This window comes from Cottoperca gobio, chromosome 7, assembly GCF_900634415.1.
Source record: "Cottoperca gobio chromosome 7, fCotGob3.1, whole genome shotgun sequence".
Classification (NCBI taxonomy): Eukaryota; Metazoa; Chordata; class Actinopteri; order Perciformes; family Bovichtidae; genus Cottoperca; species Cottoperca gobio.
In genome coordinates this window covers 12,225,552-12,248,180 of record NC_041361.1, presented here as the reverse complement: position 1 = coordinate 12,248,180, position 22,629 = coordinate 12,225,552, and the positions used below count along the sequence as shown (strand labels likewise).

The following is a 22,629-nucleotide window of genomic DNA, read 5'->3' as shown; positions in this document are numbered from 1 at the left end:
GGAAACACCACCACATGGGACAAAAGCGTGGCACATGTGGAAAACTATTTAGAAAGGCTAATACTATTTTACAAAAAGACTAACAAAAATAAAGTTTTTTGACAGAGCTCTTTGTGGGTCCAAAAAACTGTATCCAACCAGAATAGGGACCTACACTTACCCAAAGTCATGATGTGTTCTGAAGTTCTGATCCAAATCTATAATAAATCTATAAAATAAATGCTGCTGTTAAGTGTCATTATAGAAATTGAAGCAATAATGATGAGCGGCATGAAGATGAATAGATGCAAGTTTCAACCTATTGAGCTGTAGCTGTATTACTCAACGAATTTACAGATGTGGTAACTAGAGGATCTGAAGGAAAATAATTGAAACTAGAGTTCTTGGTAAGTTTAAAAATCAGTCTTCTGAGCTATCACACTTAGTCTGTAGCTTATAGCTTATTGTGTCTTTTGAAGTAGCTCTTTAATCAGGAAGGACCCTTCCATAGAGTTTGGTGTCCTGCCCGAGTTACTTATTAACATTCATAACTGACGGCTTGACTGGCTGTTGTAAAGTGGAAATAACCTACAAACCTTCATAACTTCAATTTTTCACTTTGCAATAACTCCTGAAGCGTGCTGTTAATAAATGTGAGGGAGTCATTAAGAAATTATTCTTGGCCTGGATTCTCTGCAGCCATCTTTCAGAAGGGTTAGAGGTCAGGGGCTTAAAAACACAAAGCAAGCTACACTGACCATTAATAATAATGAATTAACTATAATCCTGTGTGACAATTTATAATTACATTATATCCACAATATTAGTTCTGCTCATAGACAAAAATAGATAAACATTGCATTTGAGTTTTTTACTTTAAGGGAAAGTTTTGCAAATATAAAACATTCATGGATTAAAACATGGAATACAAATAGTTACAATTGACCATGTTTGTAGCTCGTCGCTCCGCCACTCCCTCACACTCAAAACACACACACACACTCCTCCGTGCCTGACTGCAAGGCACCGCGGCTGTCTGCTGGGAGCTCATGTTACGGCCAAACGGCGGGACAGACTTTATGGAAGCCTCTCTCCCACACCCACTCTCCCCCTCCGCACGGCTCCGGAGGAGGTATCGGGTTGCCGGTTCAGCGCCGGCCAGGCTTGGCGCTGGCGGCAGCTTGTGATCTTGGGTGCCTGTGTGTGTGTGTGTGTGTGTGTGTGTGTGTGTGTGTGTGTGTGTGTGTGTGTGTGTGTGTGTGTGTGTGTGTTTGCGTTTTATCTCCCACTCTTTGAGGGTATCGGCACATAACGCTGCTGTCTCCTCCAGGTATGTAGGTGTGATTTACAGTGTAGATGCTTCACACTCATGCGCACACACGCACGCAAAAACCGACCTCTTCCTCTGCTCCAAAGCACCTAGAATATTCTATACTGCAGTCCTAGATGTAATAAGAAGAGATGGCGAGTTTTAGACCCAAATTTCAACAAACATGTGTTTTCACTTCCCTCTAACTGTCTCGACATGCAGTTAGTTTTAGTTTTATTTTAATGCGAGATATCAGTCTAAGAGATTTTGATGCCATCTGAGTACAACAGAGATAAATTCAATTTGACTGCATTTCCAGAGACAATGTCTGGGTCACCGTGGATAATTTAGAGACCTTAAAACCTGGGCAAATAAAGGCCAAACTATCTGCATGGCTAGGTACCACAAGAGGTAAGTGAAAAATATGTTTTTCCACTCTCGTGGTATACTTCCATAAAGATGTCCATAAAATAAAAGCAGAGGCCAAGATGTCCTGACCTTAATCAGACGCATGCCAGAAACTGGATCCTACACTTCCTATAAGGCTTTCCCAGATTGACAAAGCTCCTCTAGAGCCACAGAGGACAATAACTATAAGACAGACTGTAGCACTCCCTGTGACAAGTAAATTGACATATAAAATCAATGGTGTGTCCCTTTAAAAAAAAGAATTCCAATGTTACATGACTATCACAAAGTATACATACTAAACAGAGGAACATCACTAACAGCATCAATGTGCCTTCCAAATCCCATGATGCTATCTGTACTCTGAGAGAGTCCCTTGCAGCTCTCCGTTTCTGAAGCTCGCTGTAGTCCATTTGCAGGAAGGAGTTGCAGCGAAGGTGCATTCGCAGGTCATCATGGAAGAGACCCCCTATATGCAAGGACCTTGTGACGGTCCTGCCGCTGGCTCGCTTGCGAGCCCGGCATGGAACGAAACTCATGAATAATGCATGGGGACATCTGCCACCCCTGAATTATAGATCTGTGGAGGCCCAGCATATGGTAGCAGCCCAGCAAGTGCTAATGGCTAACTCCCCATGACAAAATATGGGTTAGAAACACATGAATGATAGTCGGGTCATGCAACCTTTCAGTCATGTGAATGTGAGGTGGATTGTTAATGTGATTATTTACATGTCTGCATGTGTGTTTGTCTATCTGGAATGAGGGAAGGCTCCAGTGGATAAACAAGTCAATGTGAGCATAAACAAGCATCCAAATTAGCACAAGTGTGTTTGAGCAAGGCACTAAATAAACACGTTTTAGAGATGTATCTCTATAGCTGATGTTGTCTCAAAGACTTTTCCCACAAGGAAACAGTGACCAGAAAAATTCCATGAAGGAATCAAAAAAGTCACTGTTTTACAATTCACCATTATGCTTTTTTTTTTTTTTGCCAAATTCAGCTAAACCAGTGGATGTAGCTTTAAAATAGCCTCAGAACCCTCAGCCTAACAAGCAATGGTCTTTTATGTAGGCTTCTTCCAGCTTAAGTGCAGCCTGCTTGAATATTCTATACTCTCTGTTTGCAAGTCCTGCTCTTTAAAGAAGCTGAGACAGGACTGGGGGTTGTAGGAGTGGTGGTGGACGGGGCGCTTTCCTTCCAGACCAGTCGAGCAGGAGGCCCGGTCTACCGGGGACCAGTTCGATCTCCGCCTTTCTCTCCAGGATTATCCTCTTATCAGCGCCGCAAATGCCAGGCTAAGAAGCTCCAGTAATTAGCCTATCTTTAATTAACGAGCACCTCGCTCCAAAACCACCCACGGTCCATGTAGGCTCCCACTTGGAAGGCAGTCAGTGCGGCGTAAAGATGAGCAGACTTAATCTTGTTTTTGTCTGAGTAAGAGTGAGTGAATGTGTAGAAAAGGCCAAAGTTCAACTTCAAGCAGTTGGGGCGTCGCAGCATGCAGAACGTCCCTCATGCTTGCGCGCTCACAAACAAGCCTTTCTACACCGCAGGTTTCAAAGGGAACCCTACCACCCACCACTGTTCCACTTTGTTGTGCATGTGTGTTTGTGATGTGTCTGTGTGTTCATTTGAGTGTATACTCAAGTGTGTGGATTACTGCACTCAAATTATGCTACCACTCACCATCACTGACAGACTTAAATTTCCAGGCTTACGAAAGCCTCCTCCGAATCTACAATGGAAACATATGTAGGAGAAGATGAGGGACAGAAATCACCTCCATGAGCCTCAATGAAGTTTAGAAGGTAGAAGGTTCACAACCCCACTCTCTAGACTGGAAGGAGTAATATATACAGATGTGACACATTAAAGAATAACACAAACTTCAGCACTATTGCTCTACTAATTATTGTGCTAATAGAATCAGAGAGGACTGGGTCATCTGAAGGGGAGTTAGAGCAAGATGACGGCCTGCAGATGAAAAGAGACAAGACGAGACGGGGAGAGAGAACGCCAACATTGCCCTGGTCTGGCCTGGTATGGCACCGCCAAGCAGGAGGGGCTGCGGCGGCCCCAGCATGCATACATTAGCGGTGCTTAGGCACACTAATTGCTTCTCACTTAGACAAATCTCCTGCAAATCACGGCTGTGCCGCCAGCACTGCCCGAGCCCCTCGGGAAGGAGAGACGGCAGGCAGGCGGACGGAACGAGAGGCAGAGGAGGAGGAGGAGGAGGAGGAGGAGGAGGAAGAGGAGGGGGTGGCGAGTGGAGCGTGTGTACCAGAGGCGCCTCGGAGCAGGATGGAGAAGGAAGGAGAGGAGGAGGAGGAGGGGGGCGCTCCCAAGAGAATAGAGAGAAATGAAGAGAGAGAGAGAGAGAGAGAGAGAGAGAGAGAGAGAGAGAGAGAGGAGAGAGAGCGAGAGAGAGAGAGAGAGAGAGAGAGAGAGAGAGAGAGAGAGGAAAAAAAGCTCCAACACTTCAAGAGTGCCTCTTTTTCTCTGCTCATCCATAGTCCAGGCTGAGTGCCCCCCCAACCTCTTACACCCCTACCCTCAGAAGCCCCACCGCTGCTCCGCTCCTCCAACGCTCCATCCTTCCATCCCCCCTTCTTCCAGCTCTCAGATCTCTGCTCTGCCCCCCTCGCTCGCCCCTCCTTTCTCTCTTGCTCTCCCTCCCTCTCCATCGTTCTATAGAAAAGTGGAGGAAAGATGAAACTCTACAAAGAGGAAAAAAAAAATCAATAACACAGATGGATAGCTGGATAACAGGGTCCGGCATGCTTCGGCGGTGAGGCAATCCAGAGGGTGCCCACACAACTTCCACACAGGCGGAGAGACGGGCAAAAACAAGACGCTGGGAAGAGGGTGGTAATCAGCCTCAGGAAGCTAACATCACCCGCAACACACAAGTACACACTTGTTCACACACAAGTACATACTACAATGTATGGCTGCATGATATACACCAACATATGTACATGAGGGTACACACTCAAAATATAAACATGAATAAATACGCTCACACACTCACATTCACAGAAGCACACATCCTACCCTTAGCCCCACGGAGCTAATTGGGGAAATACTACAAAACAATAATAGTTATCAGGTAACCTGAGGTCAAAGAAAATAGCTGTCCGTAACAATAACAAAGATATCATAGAAAAGATCAATATTATAGCAGGGCCTGCATTATTCTACTAGGGTTATTTGAGATAGTGGGTGGCTAAAGGCAACATTTCTCTCGTTAGCTGTGGTTTAAGGTACCACACACTCAAGAGCATTGTGTACAATATACTGCCAAAGCATTGCCTGCATTTTAGGATTCAATCTCAAGATAGGAAAGCAAGTCGCTGGAGCTAATTCACCTGAGTATATTTATGTATTACTTTTTATGAGTTTGTGTAGTATTACTATTTCTTAGAGAGAGGGCAGGGCTCTGCAGACATTGATGGGCAGAGAAGTAGCGGTCCGGCATGGCTTTTGGACTTAACTTCTCGTTTATTTTTAACAAGAAAACAAAACCACATTTCTACTGTAAAGGGCTGTGTTCAAAATCGCATTCTAGCATAATATTCACTATTCGCAGACTGCGAGGGAGACGGTTTAAATATTTAACCATTGGATAAAATAATTACGAATGATGCCATTAAGGTATAGTTAAGAGGAAAAACATGGGAGGTCACATATATAATGTACTGTAGAAAACATACTTAATACTAAAATAGAAATAGAAATATCAAATTAAGTGGAAGAGGTAATGTTGGTTTACATTTGTGATGAACAATTTATTCAACAGCAGCTCGGACCGGTAACTTCGCGATCGATAAGTCATGTGATGCAGAGAAGACTTAATGCTCGAGTATACTTCAGTGTGAACAGTCTGCTGGTAATGGCGTAGGCTACTTAATTGTTAATTTAGAAGGCAGTATGTACATAGTGATTGAGTATTTAGTATGCAGCACATTAGTATGCGATTTTGAAAACAGCTTAAGTCTGTGATCAAAATTGAGCTTTAAAGTTCCGATTTAATGAAGAAAATCTCACCAGGATCAGTGCAAGCTTGTTTCATATAACCAAATCAAGTGAATTAAGCCATGCTAACTGATAATAAAACTGGATTATCCAGTTAATTTCTTGGAATACCCTCAGTGGCACGCACCTTTAAATGCCCAACGGAGGTTGGGCATTTAAAGTGGTAAAGTGGTAAAGTGGTAAAATGTATATATATGAAAATACATCTTACTGTATCTTATGACATATTTTGGTTGAGGTTTCAGGTCATGTGGGATGTAGATCTGCTTGGTCTTTCCTCCCACTGGAACCAGTGCAGATTGGGCGTGATGCTTGTAGCCGCTGTGGGAGAGGTGAAAGGGCGAAGACTTCATTATAATGAATGTCAATGACCACCCCCCCCCCCACATCCCCCATACACAAATCATACATAAACATGCAAACACACACACAACACACAGATTCCACCCCACTCTCTTCCTACAGTCCAATCTTTTTGGAAATTACTATAATTCTCTCTTGGGCATAGTGGTGATTTTCTGACTGGGCAAAGAGCCATATGACTGAGAGGTGGCCACATTGAAATTCACCTCAGAAAGCCAATGGAAGCCTTTTACAATCGGTTTGAGACAAATTTATGATATTTGTTTGATTATGAACACATTTTATTGCAAAAAAAATAATTGATTTACTTTCATCATGTGATAAGATTGAATTGAAATACTCCTTTCATTCAGTACAAATGACCAGGATGGGTAGATTGATAGGTTGAAGTGAATTGCTCTGAGCTTGAATTTAACTATCAATTCAAGTCATTATGCTACATAATGTGGGAGGGACAGCTGAAGCTAACTGGCAGTCAGAGTTCAGTACAGTTACAATTGCTTGCATTTTGTCCAGTAATAACAATCCGTCTAATTAACAAACCACTAATATATATCATGAAGCACATCAGTTATGAAGATGAATTTTGCAATTACAATTAATCAATAGAAACATTTAAAGTACGTTTGCTTATTCATAGCTGAAACCTCCAATTATGCAGTTTACAAGGTCTTTGCTGAGATGATAAATCTCTAGCACCACCTACTGTATACTATAATCCTGTCATGAGTGTTTCCTGGTTCTCATCTACACTGAAGAGTTACAACGCCAACGCACCGAAAACAGACGTATTTGGTTAGAGCTCCATCTTGTGGAGAGAAACAGATATCTCATCTCCCAGGTGTCACTGACAGAATATGCAAGTTTTGTTTTCTTAAGATCTGCATGGGGGGGGGGGGGGGGGGGGGTGTAATTATACAGCTGAAATATTGAAATTGACATTGAAATATAGAAATGTATACAGTATTAGACGCACATAACATAAATCATATAAATGTGGAAATCCTTGATTTTATTTGGGTGAACCATATGGAAAATAAAGCTTTATTCATTAAAATGACTCAGTCTTGATAACAAATGTAACTTGTAACTTAAATCAGAAGAGAAAAAACATTTTGTCATCTTTTATCTGAGTCCCAAATATTTGACTGATGTTAACTATTTTAGGAGGAAGAGGACTGGCTCAACAAAAGAAGGTGAGACAAGAGAAATGTTCCTTTGTCCTACAAACAGTGACATAGCCAAAGATTTGTGTTTTGTTATTGATACTAAATTATAAAGAAATGTCTTCCAATACTGATATGTCACCAAAGTAAAAAGTAAGACAGCTGTGAAAACATATTTGTTAAATATGTAGATGTGTTAAAACACTGTCATCTTCCTCTGATGTTATGTGTTATGTTGTGTAAATTGATAAAACACTTGAATAATAAATATGTGAGTAGCAATATTTGTTTACTTGAATTAAATATTCAACAGGTCAACTTTTTTTCAATAAAACATATTTTCAATGCAGCTATTCACTTTAAATTTCGACCAGGCTTTGAGATTAACTCAATTAAACTACACAAATAAATCATAACATTCCAATCCATAAAACAGCTATGGGCAATAAAGTGGTTTGAACATGCTAAATGAGATGTATGTATGTATGTAATACTTGGTAGTGAAGCCGTTGTTTGCAATGGCAGCTTCAAGAAGCTTCCTGTACTTAGAATCTAATCTCTCAGTGTTGAGGGGGGATTGTATTGTTCCACAAAGACCTTTAAATCTTGAAGATTTTGGGGATGCTGGTGAAGCTTGTTCTTCAGTTCCTTGCACAAATGTTCTATTAGATTTAGCCTATGTCTGTTGATGACTGGGTCTTTGTTTTCTTCCTCTGGAACTGACTACTTGGAGGTCCACCCACAACTCATCCTCATCGTCCTGGTGGATGGCAACAGATTCTTCTCGAGAATTTCCCGGTACATGGTTAAATACATCTTCCCTTTGATAATGTGGATTCTGCTGGTACCATGATGCTTCCACCTCTGAACTTCACTGTAAGAAGTTTTAGGGTCATATGCAGAGCCATTTCTCCTCCAAACATGGCAAGTCGTATTCTTGCCAAAAAGCTTGTTTGAAATTTGGTACACAACATTGACTAACTTTTTGGCAACAATAAGTTGCAACATGTAACATGCATTAAGTATCTGACTTTTTTTACTTGATAGAGGTAGGGGTAGGCTATAGGATGTTATTTAGACATTATGAGGTTCGGACCTCTTTGAATATCCCTGCAGTGGAACATTTGTGGAAGGAACTGAAGATCAAGATACAACAGCTGCCCCAAAATCTTCAAGATTTAATGACTGTCTGTGTAGAAGAACAAAGTCCCACCTGAACACTGTGAGAGATTAGTTTCTTTGTACAGTAAGCGTCTTGAAGCTGTCATTGCAAACAAAGGCTTCTCCACTAAGTATTAAATACATTTCGGTTAGTATGTTCAAAACCTTTTGTGAGTGTAATGTTACGATTTCTTAATCTTTGTAGTTTTATTGAGTTAACAATGTCTGGTCTAAATTTCATGTGAATAGCTGCATAGGAAATGTTTAATGAAAAAATGTGGACATATTTAACACTTATTTTCCCCACTGTGTATATAACATACTGTAGATTCGGCCTATAGGAATAACGTTACGTTATTAATTAATAACATCACCAAACCCAACAGCCCAGTTATAGTACTTTCATTTAACTTAAATGTCATAGTATTTGGCCGTCCTTATTTCAAACTGAATATTGTAACCAAGTATGTAAAACAGGCGGAAATGTTTCCAGATATTTGTTATGTATATTGACGGCGCTAAATAAACTTAGCTAGCTTAACACCGGTTAAGGTTTACGACGGTCATCTGTGTTGTTGTCAGTGTTTTTAAAATGTTGTAGAAGTTTTGTTATTAAACTACAAGCTTATTACACTGTGGCTGCGTTGTGATTTGATATGACCCATCCGGTCCTCATCATTGTTTTAGGAGAAACCGTGAGAAACATTAAAGCTAGCTAGCTAACGTTTGCTTGCTAGCTCATACAGATGTTGGTAGTTGGTGATTTTAACGGTAGCTTTAGAGTTTTTAAGTTACTTCTCTTCTTCTCGTTGGACAGCTATTTGTGTGACTTATATTTTTACGGTTAATGGGCTTTATTTGCAGTGTTACTTACCTGTTTGTTGATAAACGGCAATTCACTGTTTCATTCACCCATGTGATTGGAAACTGTCTGCACCTGTTGTGACTGTTAGGTGGGCAGAAGGTGATGCTAAACTGCACATCCGGGTAGTTTTCAATGTAAAATATGTATTTGTTTACAGTGTAAACAAACTTTACACAGTATGCTCGAGATAGGCTACAGTAAGTCAAGTATATTTTATTTATAGAGCCCAATATCACGAATCATAAATTTGCCTCAAGAGGCTTTAAAATCTGCACAGCATGCGACACCTTCTGTCTTTTGACCAACTTTGGATAATGAAAAACTCTCCTTAAAAAACATCCTTTTACAGGGAAAACAATTGAAGAAAACTCAGTAAAAGCAACTCAATAGGGATCCCTCACCCTGGATGGACAGACATGCAGTAAGTATGGTTGTAGGAGGATTTTGAAATGCATTGTGGAGAAAATTCCTTAGGAAATAATTAAATTACATCACAAAATAACTACTGGAATGGTGTGCAATAGTGCAAAAGGTAAATGTAAACTTTTGTTTTCCATAAAGGCAATGTTTGCATGCAACTCTTAAAGAGAACTGTTCGGAGTTGTATCCTCATGATTGTTTGTATTTTTTGTAAGTCGCTTTGGACAAAAGCATCAGCTAAATGAACTGTAATGTAATGTAATTTAAAAAAGAGAAATGTGTATTGCTACATTACTCAGAGCACCATTGATTTTGATGTCTGAGTGTGTAACAAGATATTTCCCCATACCAAAAAAAGATTTTCTCAGAATGTATACAGTATAGTCACAGACATATGAGGTTGATAAAACTGCACAAACAAGACTCAAGTAAAGAGAAATAATAAATTGGCTGAAAGATTGACAGCTTTCCCTACAGAGCTGATTAAGATGTGCCCCTCTAAAACTCTGTATTTTCTGTTTCACTAATGAGCACACACTAAAGCATCAAGAGTCAACAGAAGAGCTTGGGGGAAAAACAACGTTCTACTATGCTTTTTTGTCCTGTCTGTGTCACTTAAATACTAAATCGATTTAACCAATTTACCAGATTAGTTGGGACTTTGCTATGGCACCCTCTGCTGGCTACACCACACTGCCTTCACTTTGCATCTTTGCTGAATTTCCTTTCTAAAACATATTAATTCCTTTATGGAGCTTGTGCGAATGCCCTCAATCCTGTGATCGGTGTAGTTATACAAAAACTACTGGATATTTTGGGTTGTAAAATAAAACAAGGGCATTGCAATTTTTGTATGCAGTACAACCTTATTGTTAGACCAATACGTTTCGGTTTGTTGCTTTCATCAGGGTCATCATAAAACACATTACCTTTAATATTACTGTAGGTATTAGGCTGTCATCTGTTTTTTGTCGAATCATCACAAAACAGTTGGCATGAAACAACTCGGGGCAAGGTGGTATTGTTGAAATGTGTTGGGGTAATGTGCATGTGTGGTGCCTCAATAGGGGCCCACATCTGATTTGTCCTCCATGTCCCCCTTGTGGCTTAATCTGTCCCTGGGAATGATTTCACCACAATTTGAATTTTAAAATCACACTCTTCCTGCGTTTCAAGCTGTGATCAAGTGTTTTAGGAGTTTGTTTTGTTTTGTTTTTTACTGTGAGTTACTACATGTCTGAATACTGACTGATGTAAAATGTAAGAGACACATGCCAGTCTTCTTTTTATGGAGGACAGTAACCAGATCTTTATCTTCTCTCTTTAGTATCTAAAGGGTTATTGAGTTAGAATGAATAGTATTTTGACCAGTGTCAAGCTGGAATACAGAGCAACCAAAATAACTATTCATGTCATCATCAAAATAATAAATACACTTATCAATATTTGCTATAATTCATCAATGTATCTTTGTTAATCAGTGCCCTTTTCTATTTTTCATTCATGCTCACCTCACTCATGCTGGCCTTTCCTCTAGTACCACCCTCAGGACAACAAGGACAAATACGGTATTGCAGTTTTTAACATTTTATTCAGCGTTTGTGCCTTTAAGCCAGCTTCCTCCTTAGTGCCACCCAGACACATAAACACCCAGAGTTATACAGCACTGCAGTACAATACATGTGATCTTCTTTTGAGAAACGTTCCCCCCATGTAACCTATTTCTCTTCAGCTGCACTTCATGTTGTTACACTGTGAAGTAAGTGAGGCGCACACAGAGGCAGTGTTGCCGGGTGGTTGGTGTGGAAGCGAGCGGCTCTCAGACAGAGTGAGAAGGGTCCACACTGCCAAGTCTGGACAGAGGGTCACGCTTATAATAGAGCTCGAGACAAGGTCGGCCATGATGAGACTGACAAGCCTTTGTACACCCAGTGGCTTTTCGCTTGGTCTCATTTTCCCATCATTCCCCTTCACAGGATGCCCTCTCATAACTCTCTTTCACAATGTCAAGTGCGTAACATTTTATTTGCTCCCCCTGAAAGCCATTTGGTTTGTTTAAAATGTCTGCAGCGGAGCTTGTACAAGGACATTTCTTTCCTTTAATGAGGGTAAGCAGGCAATGCAAGAGACAGCTTTTACTACCTACTTTTATTCACACACACACACACACACACACACACAGAGCAGCTTCCTTGATTTAGAGAGCTTGTACTGTACGAGAACAGACAGTTAGCAAACCTGCCACACACCCACACAGTCACTGAGCTGTTTCTGTCAGCAGTGAGTGGGAGAGCATGGCACCATAGCGTGTTTGCTAACAGTTAGGAAACCGAGCAAAACACACACACACACACACACACACACACACACACACACACACACACACACACACACACACACACACACACACACACACACACACACACACACACACACACACACATGCTGCACTATCACAACATTATCACTGTTTACACATACTGCCTGTTGAAGCTCATATATGCACAGAACAACTGTGCAAACTGCAATAAAATTTACATCAGCATGTGTGTGTGTCCACAACAGCTGGTAATTGTGGGAGTAACCCGACTGCATGGGCCAGATATACACGTAGAAAAGCAAACTGTCATATTGTTATATGTACAGGAAATGCTGTACATTTCATACTACTATAATAAAGCAGAGTAATAAAGTAATACTTCTTCACTGCTTATTCTGCTCAACAAAACCGTGACCTGAGTGTTGTTGAGGATCATGTATTGGGCAGAGTTAATTAGTTTTTAGTTAATAATCATATTTACAGGCAGCAGTAGAGCACTTTGCCAAATCAAATAAAAATGCTCAGGGCAGAAAATTAAAATGAGTTCATTAAAATTTGGTTTTCTCTCCCTTTTGAGAAATACAGAAATCTGAGTCGAATTTTGTATTGTCATTAATTTGATGCATCTGTCAGCCGGAGCGAAAACTTTCCACAGAGCCATGTTTATCCCCACTATTTCCACTAGAGGACTCTCTGCACCACTTTCTATCCTGATAACATTGTGGAGCACATTGAAAGCAGACGTGCTGGAGGGGTTACAGCTCTCCCTGAAGAGGGCGGCCTTGTCAAGTGCCTTTAAAAAAAACCTTTGAAATACATCATCCTCTGCTCACATTTCATGAATTAAAAGCTTACACACCTACTGTAAACCCTCACACAGCAACAAGAAAGTAAGCATTGCTAGGCAAACATGCAACATGCAAATTATTTTAGGGAAGGGGACACTAATAATAGTACACAAAAATCAGAACAGCACATTAACAAAAAGCAAATCAAATAAACCGAATGAACACAAGCTGTAAAACAGTTTAATAGTTAACTGCAGCCCCTGTGGCAGCACTGCGATCGGCTCAGGCAGTTGTAGCTTGTGTGGTGTGCTCGCTGCTCTTTGTTCTAACCAGAGCATATGCCACAAGCCCTCACTGCTTTTCCTCAACAGCTGCTAAGCCCATTAAATCTGCAGCCAGCCACCGGAGTTGAGGGCTTACAGGGAGGGAGGAGGGCTCGACTAAACCCTGCACTGTTCCTCCATAACCCCAGGGGCTGCAGAGAAATGTTAACATGAACACAGATAATCAGGATGAGTGGTGTGCATCCCGCTTGATGCATCTGCTCTGCTTTACAAGAGTAAAGCCACGTCTACTCATCAAATTAAATTCAAATCAGATTATTATAATATAATTTCTGTCATGTGTTTGGATCATATGGTGAAATGATTATCTGCACGGTATATTGATGTAGTCTAGACTACAGAAAATGCAGTCAGTCTATCCTATGAGGTGCCTTTAAAGGAGAATTTATGAGCAGTGTGGTGATTATCCAGCATCCATTCTGCATCATTTAGTGGACTAACACTGTGTTTGCTCTGCAGTCCTGCGCCTCAGGCTCTGGAGCTCAATGGCTCCCAGTGCTTCTATTTGCTGTGCTGCAGGATATCACAACACTATTCATTTCCAGGCTTCACATCACCTCATTAAACTGACCTGTCCCTCTGCACAGTATTAAAGCTTTATGAAGACTTTCCTTCCTTAGGAAAAAAATACAGTATATGCCTCTTTTATTTTCGTCTCCGCTTGGCTCATTTCAAGGCTCAGTTATTTGCTTGGATTTGCTTCACACCTCCATCTCGAGGGGGCTTCAGTTTGTCCATCACCTCACTGCTCTCAGCTGGTGAGAAGCTCCACAGCCAAGGGATTAACCACAGCCTCTGATTAGCTTCCCACTACTGCACCGCAAGGAGGATTTCATACTTAAATCACAAACACTGCCGACAACACTCTGGATCACAATGCTCAAAAGATGCCATATTAATTTGCATCCTTATAAAGATATCAACCGTTTCCTGTCATTACATTTTCTTATAACTATTTGGATGCAGTCTTTTAATACAGCTAGATGGGCAGATACTGTATAAATGTGACAGCCAGACCCTATCAGGTCAAATATTAAGCTCTATGTAAAACCTATATAAATATAGAAATGTTATTGTTTTTTCTTTTAGATATAAAAAAATATATATTTTAAGTCTGTTTGTAAATTGTTGGTAAGCATATATATATATATATATATATATATATATATATATATATATATATATATATATACACTTAATTTCAATGTTAAGTGGGTTCCTTCTAAAAGCCCTCAGGGTAATTCTTTAATATTCATTATTATTTTATTATGTTATTGTATATTTCTTCTCATTTGTTGTATTTTATCATGTGCCCAAATAAAGAACTGAAGAACTAGAAAGTATTCTGTAGTATCAAAGCTTGCCTTCTAAAATGTTAATATTCACATTTTAAATTTTGGGACAAAATGTAATATTTGAATTGTAAATTATTATGTTTTTCCTTTACTTGTGTAGCCTTTGCTGAACCAAACCTTATCACCGAATGTGGTCAGGTTGCAGTCTTCATACTGATAAACTCAAACAGAAATAGCTGCACAGATATGTTCATTTGCTTTAGGCCATTTTAGCCCACAGCCTTTTTATCTTGTGAAATGGAGCAGAGAACATGTGGTGAAGCAGTAGGTAGAGAGAAACCGGGCCTCAGTGTAAAGTATGTGATGGCTGCGGTGCTGCAGAGGGTCCATTACTGCTGAATCTTCCCAGAGATGCTGTTTTCATCCAAAATATATTGTACTCTGGAGCAGGGACAAATATTGTTCCGCTCGCCTCTTCTTTTGATAACCAAGGTGAGGGAGGAGGCCTGGAGCCGCACGCATTTAAACATCTTCTTTTGCCATCTCCTAGGTGGTGCTTGTCCTCTGGGCCTTTAAAGCTGCCTCTACCCGCCCCGCCGGTGAGTTCATCGGCTCTCAGCCCACAGAGCACTCTCCTCCATAGACTCGCACTGGAGATTAATTACACAGCGGAGGTGAGGGGGAAAAAACAAAGGCCAATCCATCTGCGTCAGGGCAAGTGGACAGCCCCATGGCGCAGCAGGTGTATACTCTGACAACGCCATCTATCACGGAGACGGCCATTACACAAACACAAGGTCAGGGTGCTACCTGTCTCTTCTGGCCCCCAAGACACAGCATGGCAACCCAAGAAGCACCTCTAAGCCACTTGTTGGACCACCCTTTCCTTTTGCTGTAGTGCTCAGAACAACAGGAGGTGAGGCCAGCACTGCAGAGAAAGCCAATACTGTGCTACTCCAAGGTAGCAGGCGACTGACAGCATGCCATCAGTCCTGGCCCCACAGACGGATGATAGCTGAGGAAATTGCTGAGGAGCAGGAGCCATTTACCGGCTGTGATTTATTTAGCTTTGGTGCTGTTGCTACCCTGAGACAGGCAGGCTTTATGAAGCCACCACAGCAGGTATGACAGGCCAGGGTTGAATCTGGGTTATATGAACGCTGGGTGAGGTGTGGAGCTGCCGAGCCAAAGCATATTAGGTCAGTCAGTTAATGATACTGCCATTTGATCCCCAAATCACATCTGTGGTGCTCATCGCTGAAATCAAGTTACACACAGTCAACACACAGTGTTTGGAGAGATGATCAGTACAGTGAACAGACATGGGTTGATTTGCAGAAAGCTAATTAAATGATTCACGAGGACCTTATTAAAATATTGTTTCCTGTGAAATAACTCTTTTGGAGAAAAAAGACTCATTAGGCCTAAAGCTTTAGTCAAAGGATGTAATGTAAACTAGTGCTGAAATGCATACTCAATTAATTAATTAATTAGTTGATTAATGACAAAGAAAATTGTAGTTTAAGTAATTTATGAAGAAAAGATGTTGCAGGTTCCAGCTTCTTGCTGCTTTTCTCCTTAACCCACTCTGAAACTTTGGGTTTTGGACTTTTGGTTGGACATAAAATATCACGTGAAGACGTCATCTTGGGTTCTGGGAAATTGTAATGGCCATTTTTCAACATGTTAAGACTAAATGTTGAATCAATAATGAAAACAATCGTTAGTCACAGCCCTAATGAGAATAAGGAGTATGTAGAAAGATAATATTCGGCATCTAGGTTATGAGATCATCATACCACGAGCTCAGCACAGCAGAGACAATACAGTCCGATGCACATGCAGGCTAAGACATTATTATTATTCATGTTAAATTCACCCTCAAAAATTCATGTTTGGAGCAGGTGCTCTCCTCTATGAAATGTTATATCAGTGAATATGTTAATAATTGTTATACATGTTAAACTTTGCAATGACTGAGGGAAATAGTTTTCTAATATGCATGTGTGAGGAGGAAATGTCAATGTGACAATCTTGAGTTTGGCAAAAGTCATATTTACATCATTTCTACCGGTGACACAGTACACCCTCTACTCCACACAGGTGCAGTGTGCCAACAGGTAACTGCCAAAGTTAGCCCATAACCATATTCATATTTCATCACTGTGCAGAAACATGTGTTACCATTATCATACAAAAGATTGGAGTGCCAAACAACAACAACAATGAACATGAATTCACACTAATAAAACAGGTGCTGTAGAGAAATAAGCAGAAATGAGCAGCCAGCAGAGACTGAGACACAAATCTGCCGGAGAGCAACAGCCCAAACATTAGCCGTGTCCCACTTCCTTACTACAGAACTATTTGTATGCAGTATACTAACTGACTTAGTATAGGTAACTGTTTTTGCATACATGCAAAAATCAACATTAACAGTTTTCTAGCAAAAGGAAATGAGACATTATGTGCACCAAATTGTCAATCAAACTACAACATTGGCGTCTCACTGCTAACTTCACAAATAAACATCAAAATGTCTTTCCACGGGTTTATTTGCCGTTTTGTGTTTACTGACACATTCCTGGATCACAATGTGCTTTAATATTTCCCAGCTGTGAGCAGCTTCTCTATTTCCTGTGTCTAATGCATTGTAGGACAATAATGTTCATCAACAGCACAATAAAAACGTATGATTTTTTGAGTTTACTCACTACTCTTCCAGTGAGAATACAAATCAAACCTTACTCGGATTTAGTAAGTAGTGTGCTGTAACTAACCCTATCATTGGCTTTAAAGGGTTAAATAACCTGCCTGACTGCGAAGGGTGCGTCGGATATGTATAACAAGTAGCAAATGTCACGTGTGGGTGTAGCAGTGGACCTCCAGTTGCATGCCTAAACTAGTGGGCACCTCAGCCTGAGCAAAGGCCATAAATGTGAACAGGAAGCTCGCAGCACTGTGAGGTGCGTGTTTTCTACTCAGAAAAGGTTGCTTTCTATCAGGTTTAACTGACTTCAGTTCTCTGGACTGTATCCGCTGTCATTGTAAGAGGTTAAATAAAGTCAATACAGCGTTGTGTGTGACCCATGTCTGTCAATACTGTGAGCTTCCTGTTTCTGAAAAAGAGTTTGACCTGGTTTTAGCAAACATCTGTCCTTTACATGAACAAGAGCTCTAAGGTAAAACAGGATGAATAACTTGATGTTGTTATAAATGAATTGTCAGGATGAGCAAACTATATCTTTATTTCATTTGTATTAGTTTCAGTTCTCACCCTGCCTTAAGAGAAACAGTTATTTTATTACGTTATTATGTCTATATGCATGGGATCACTTTTTAATATCTAAAATAAATAACACAAATGTAGAAAGTTCACTTTACTTGATGCAAATCTGGTGGAAGAAAGAATAAAATGCCACCACCTGCATACAGAACCGGAGCAAACTGAAGTACAGTTTGTAAAAAGAAATTGTAATGAAGTTCGTAATGTCAAACAGACATATCTATCATAAGGGTATCATTAAGCCAGCGCCAGCGTCAAGTTGGTTTGGGATTTATTATATTCTTCCTGGTTTAAGGACTAACATAATTTGTTTGTAAATTGCAAGAGTACAACAAATCTGTTTTTGTATTATAAAAGGTTATGAAACCATCATGACTACATTAAAATGGGTTAGGGGTAAACCACATGGCAGTATGCAGACTGTTTCCTAAATCCCTTTCTCTTTCAGAGAAGACGTAAATCAGAAGACAGCCTGAAGTCTTATTTTAATCTAAAAAATACATTTGAAATAGTGCACTGCCAAAAGAAGCCAATATCTCTCCACTGTCCCAATATTATGAGATGACAGCAGATGACATTTTTGTAGAGTATTGCCCCAGAAGTCTCTTTATTTCCTCAGATTGTCCGCCGGATGAACGGTGAATTGAAAGGTTGTGCTGTGGTGAATCTGAAATGTCAGTTCTGTGTGGCTCTGACGGTGCACAGACGCTGCAGAGAGAAACGTGTACGAGGACAGTTGGAAGGGCAGCACCAAGGGCTCAGTGTGCTGCAGCAGAGTCCCACTGAACGCTAAGTCTCTGCCAGCTGCATGTTTTATGACAACACATTAAAGAGGAGCCTGGAAGTCTAGCGTGTGAGCCTTGCATTGTCTATCCTCTGCCAGCGAGGAACCAAACCTGGCACGCCTTATTGAACAAAGAGTTCCTACCACTCTGCAGGCTACAGGCTGTTCCCTTGAAATCTAACTCAAGACAATAGAAAGGGAGAAGGATTGTGGGAGAACCAGAGGCAGTGTGTGTGTGTGTGTGTGTGTGTGTGTGTGAGGTTTGCGGTAGGCGTCGGCAAAGGCCTGCTAAGGGCGTGTGTGTGTTGGGCCGCACTGGGTTGATCCGATGGTGCAGACAAGGGGGAATCCAGATCGTCTATGACAGGAATGTGAGAGCAGGATATCATTAGACTCATGGGAGCTGCAGCCCTGGCCTCAAACACACAGCAGGCAGCAACGCAAACAGATACACAGAGATAAACTGACACACACACTGGGAGAGTCATTACAGCACACATGATACAGGGATTGAACATTTAGGTGGATCAAAATGGCAGCCGACTCTTGAACATGAAATATTCTGCTGTGGTATGCAGAAGTATCCTCCCCTTCTTCTATTTCAGAAATGTTTTTATTGGTTACCAACCCAGATGTAATATAGAGCTCCATTGTGCTTATGATGATTGTAAAACTCCACCTCGACTGTGCAGCAGTGTTCAGATAATTTATCTAAAGGGGAATTATACCGATTATACACATCAAACCCTTTTGTGACTCGAGCTTGCATGAAATCTGATGAATCGCCTTAAGTGATGTCACCCGAGTCGGCATTGGCTTAAGGCTACAAGTAAAAAAAAAAAAAAGAATAAAATGGTTGGTGATGACTTAGAAATAAGTGATCTTATCAGACCTCTGTAGTCCGCTTCTCATCTCTGCTTGAGGATAGCAGCTCGGAGCTACATTAGCCGCTACTAGCATAACACACCCGGGTCTAACGACTCAACTGTTGCCGATCAAGTTACATTATGGGTAATGAAGGCACCAGGTTATAAAAAGGAAGAAGCATGCATAGAATATACTTATACTTAGAATATATATTTACTAGAAGGTCAAAGATATCTCATCATGCAGCATGGCTCCTTTCAGTCTTATTGTATATCATACCATAAAATAAGTCTGAGTGGATATAACAATGCACTATACGCATGTCATTAAATGCTCAAATGATTTGGATTACATTTTAATCTGAAAAGTAACTACAGTAAAGATGTATATAGCATAATAGTTCACACTGAAATGCAGTAAGAGTATAAAGCAGTGGATTCCGATCATTTGCTTAAATAATGGTAGCAATACCAAACTATACAAATACTAATATTGTATTACTAAGTATTACATAATAGTTTACTTGTGTTTGCTCTTATTCCCAGAACATAAACATGTCTATTTAAACGTGTCAAAAGGCCAAACATCCTCTCCTCCTGTTTCCAGTTAACTTCTGAACTCACTTCTTACAGACTTGAAGAAGAAACTCGGACGAAGACAGGACTCATGTTCGGTGAGGAGGGAGATGATCACAGCTGGGGGAGAGGGTCAGACATAAACTGTGGAGTCTTTTAAATGGAAATCTGAAGGATGTTTCTGTGTTTCATGAAGCAGCAGGCTCGTTCCCACGGCTGCTTTGTACGACCTTTACTCTGACTCTACAGAGAGAGTGCTTGAAAGCGGACTGCAACATGACAACAAGCGTTTTACCATAGAGCAGACTTTAAAAGTGTATCCTCTCAGGTGTAGTTATCATTCCAGAGCTTAATAGCAAAACCTTACTTTAACCTTTCCTTGGAAAATGAAGGTTGTCTCATTGATATACATATTGAGATGTTTGAAATGCAGAGACAAACCTTGTTTTAAATAAAATGCATGTATGCATGCTTGAGAAGAGCTCATTTGCATTTTAGATGTGCGTAATTACCTTTAGTTGCATGCATTAAATTCCTACAGCTGTGCTCAATTTATTGAGTGGAGGCTTTACCACAGGTTGCTTGTTTTCTAAGTGATTGAATATCGGTCCAGATCTGAAGAGAAAACACGAAGCCAATGATTTTAATTCTGCACCAAACACATACAACTAACAAACAGGGTGATGGTGTCTGGGAGAATACCACACATGGGAAATATCTAGTATCATGTATATCGAATTCAGACATTGGATGAAGAATAGCACCAACAGCAGATTTGCTATCTGTGTCAACACAGCTCATTTTCAGATAAACAGGGCAGCCGCAGAGCTACCCGCTGAAGGAACACAGCTACCTTCCGACTGAGCGCACTAATAGCATGTAGGCTCCTCTCTGCCACTGAGCATCACACTCTGCAGCAGGCAGGCCCGGTGGAGCGGAAGAAAAGACAGGAGGATGGAGGAGATGAGGAGGCTCCATGTCCGAGACCTGCTGCAACAGATACAATAACAGTGCGAGAACAGCACAAGACATATTGCTATTCAGACAGAAAGAGCAGATTTTTTGAGACGATGTATCCCTGTGTGCCTGCCTGAGGGGTACACACAGTATTATGAGAAGGATTTGAGTTGACATGAGTCACAGTCGCTCCATCGCCGGTGTGGAGGAGGAGGAGGAGGGGGGGGGGGGGGGGGGGGGAGATGAATTATTCAACCAGCCACCGCTGCTCGGCTCTGACGTCTTGTTGTGTCTTATGGGGAGGTGAGGCGAGCCAGCGACAACAAGCAGCACCTCCTCACAAGGAGGCCGTCACATGACAGCCCCAGGATAGAGCATCCAAGGAACCTCAATTTTAGAGAGGACAGGGCATCATTTCAGAGAGCAGCAGTAGAATAATAGCTCGCTCTCAAAATGACAGCCATCGCTGCGGCACACCATCACAGATTGCTGGTCCATCACTACACACACAACACACACACACACACACACAGGATGAAATGACAGCCCATCCCCGCTGATAGCAAGGCATCTCTGCCTGAGCAAGTGTTCCTTCTGGCTTAGACTGGCTTTGATGTTATTATACCATAGCAGTGCAATATTCAGCTCTGAGATTTACTACCTGCTGCTGGGGTGGGATCTCTTAAAGCTCAGTGTTTGTTTGTGTAGCTGAGAAAATGGAAGGCTGGGGAAAAATAAGAAACAGAAATGCTTGATCTATTCTGTAACGTTTCTCCCGTCAACCAAAATCTCTATTATTCCAGCGCAAATGTAGGACATGAATATTATCAAAACAGACCCAGCATCAGTCCCTCTGCTCAGCTGGAGAATTATACTTCACAAATGTAAAAAAAAAACTAAACAGAAAGAATTAAGAGCGTTTTCTGCTTTCTTTGGTTGTTGTTAGCGAATGAGCAGTGAGTAATCAAAATGTTTTCCCCTAAAACAGAATCATCGCGTCTCACGGCTGACGGGATTTAGAAGTCTGCTCTACCTCAACGTACAAACAAATGCGTTTACAAATAAATTAATATGATGTATCAGAAGGCATAAAAACAGATCAAGTCATTTTCTTGTGGTGTAACTTAGTCGTTTATTTTAATTCCACAAATTTTTCAAAAAAATTACAAAATACTCAAATGGAGAGAACACAGGACTCACAATTTTTCTTATTATTTCTACTTTTTGTTTACATTGTGTCATCCCATGGCGACTACTCATATATACAATAAGCTTCAAGATACCAGTATATATATAAATCTTAGCAGTCAGAATTTACATTCTGCTATTGCCGCTTTGAAACAAGAAGCTAAACCATTGACAACACTTAACATCAAAGGTTTTGGAGACACAAAAAGAGGGAGTAAAAGGCAAGGGAATCGTCAGGAAAACGAGGCAAAGATGATGATGATGATGATGATGAAGATGATGAGAACGTCGTCAGAAGAGAGACAGGAATTGGTGGGAGATGGCAAGACAAAGTGACGGGTTCTTGTCGGGGCTTCAAAGACTTTTTTGGATTTTTAAAAAGGGGGCGTGAGCTTGATGACGTTTGCACGCGTTTAAATGTAAATTATAGTGCTCCAAGGGAAGATATGGTCACTTTTAAATGCAAGTACAGTTTCTTCATTTGGTAAAAAAAGAAAAGAAAAAAGCCACAG

General features: G+C 40.8%; 1 protein-coding gene across 1 annotated transcript in view; it reads right to left on the bottom strand.

Moving 5' to 3' along the window:
- Positions 1-6,047, bottom strand: part of samd11 (sterile alpha motif domain containing 11) — a 65,689-nt gene extending 59,642 nt beyond the window's left edge. Inside the window, exon 1 of the mRNA XM_029436576.1 lies at positions 5,950-6,047. The gene's annotated coding sequence lies outside the window, so the exon portion shown is untranslated. The remainder of the gene's footprint in view (positions 1-5,949) is intronic.
- Positions 6,048-22,629: the final 16,582 nt, after the last annotated feature.